Consider the following 2,500-nt stretch of genomic DNA (forward strand, 5'->3'; position numbering starts at 1 on the left):
ACAATCTCTCTCTCCGTCTCTCTATCTCTTGCTATCTCGAAGTCACTACCTCACTCACGCATCTGCTACAGGCACACACACACACACCCACGCACACTCATAGATGGATCTGCAGCAAATTAATTATATAGCCTAGTATAGCTCTAATCTTCTTTGATGGTATGCACACTATTGAAGTGTAGCATTTGATTTTCTGAACAATCTGAAGGGGAAAAAAGAATAAAAAAACTGCACAACCTACATTCACAAAGGCACAGGCTGCAGGGAATGATCTCGGTCTCTGCATGTGATGTTCACAGTGATTAGTTGTGTGTGTGTGTGTGTGTGTGTGTGTGTGTGTGTGTGTGTCATTGGTGTGTAGTGATGCCTGCATAATGAGACCAGATGGAATCTACCAGTAGGTCACATGTTGGCTGGATTGACTGGTCAAGAACCTGACCTCAGATCAGATGTTGAGCATTGAGATTGATTCAAATGTTTAGCCTTCTCAGATGTTCATCAGTTTTAACAATTAAAAGCAAAACCAAAAAATCACCGGGGGGGTGGGGGGGTTATTCTAAGTACGTGGTTTAGTGAAAGACCCAGTTAAGTTTACACGGAGTGAGTGGTAAACCTCCTTAAAGAAGAGCCCTATGGCTTTGTTTTGAAAGGCGAATGAAGCTGTAGGTTTCATGGCTCATGACGTTGACAGGTTTGTGAATACCCCACAGGTGAATTCCTGATGTTGTCAATAATGCCTGCCTGGTGAGTCGGTTGTGTGTTGCCTCCATCTGAAGTGGTCGTTCTCTGGGGGCGCCACACACACACACACACACACACACACACACTCACTCACTCACTCTGGTCACTGTTCTATTTATAGAACTCCTTTATTTCCCAAGCTAACCCCCTGGCCCATCCACATCTCTGGTGTGTGTGTGTGTGTGTGTGTCAGTGAAACTGGGTCACAGTAGATACCATCCCCAGTTTCTGTGTATGTATGTATGTATGTTTGTGTGTGTGTGTGTGTACGTGTACCAGCTCTAGTATGTGCACGTTTATGTAATTGTTGACATTTCCTGCTTGATGGATGGTGTGTGTGTGCAGCTGGCACCTGTGAGTGTTGTAATTGGAGCAGCTGGAGTCGCCGAGGCAGACTGGACACCATCAGGCTACAGCCTCCTGCTGCTGCTTTCTTCGCTCTAGGCCGCGTGTGTGTGTGTGTGTGTGTGTGTGTGTGTGTGTGTGTGTGTGTGTGTGTGTGTGTGTGTGTGTGTGTGTGTGTGTGTGTGTGTGTGTATGAACGTACGTACACACACACACACACAGTCCCAAAAGAGCAGTGTGGTGAATGGTCTGTGTGAATGTTTTGTACCCTTTGTCCTAAAACCGCAGAATTGTGTATATGTGTGTGTGTATACTTGTCAGCTCATGTTATATTCATAAGGCCTGTCGCATTCTGAGTGTTGTCAGCATGTGAGGGGTGGTAAAGCCGGAGCTACCAGTAACTGATAAGGGTTTGTGGGGATTGTGGTTCCCTTTCAGTCGATTCACTCAGTACAACACAGATATTATGGGATATCACGTCCCCGTGTGTCTGCCCGACGACGCCTCCATTCACGGCAGATGATGTGTGGTGACGTAGGGAGACCACGCCTGCCTACATAAGCCAGGTCATCACCGTCTCCTCCTCAGTTCAAGCTATCTTCACCTTGACCTTGCACCGCCTGTTTAGCTTGCTAGCTAGTTTTTAAGTGTTACAAGTTAGCATATTCTCTCATAGCAGTTAAACTGTTTCAAACAGGAGTTGTTTTACAACATACTCTATTGGACCGTTGATTTTCTGCGCTGTTTTTGAGAGTTGTTTGGAGCATCCATAGGCAGAATTGTATTTTGCAAAGTGTTGACTGATGGAGATAATTTCACTGTTTCATTAACACTGTTAATGACTTAAGAATATAATAATCAAGTGCCTTGTATTATTAATTACCTTATATGAATCATGTACGTAATCAGGAACATGGCTTTTCTGTGTTCCTGTGTATTTGTGTAACTTTGATTAACTGGCGCCACTTATTGTTTTCTCGACCCTGAGAACCTTGTTTTGACTATGATGTTAAACACTTACGGCGTCAGCATTAGATAAATCTAAGTATATAAACCTTGTGGTTTGTGAGTGAAATTGCTTCCTGAGGTAGTCCATTGACGACAGATGCTTCCCTCAGAGGCAGTAAGCAAGGACATGACTGTGAGGGGGTGGTCCCTATGTGGGAGCAGGGGCCATATAAACTATCTAGAGCCATCTAGAGACCGTTCGCTTGGCTCTTATGCATTTTCTCCCGGCTCTGAGGGGCCATCATGTTCTGATCAGAGCAGACAGCTCAACAGTGGTGTCTGGGGTGGATCTGCCCTCCTGTGAGGGAGTGCGGAGACTTCACCTGGAGCGTTGTCGGGGGCCAATGCTGATCTCTTCCCATTCAAAGAAAACACACACGGTCTGCTTGTGTTGAAGGATGCCGGA

This window comes from Clupea harengus, chromosome 12, assembly GCF_900700415.2.
Source record: "Clupea harengus chromosome 12, Ch_v2.0.2, whole genome shotgun sequence".
Classification (NCBI taxonomy): domain Eukaryota; kingdom Metazoa; phylum Chordata; class Actinopteri; order Clupeiformes; family Clupeidae; genus Clupea; species Clupea harengus.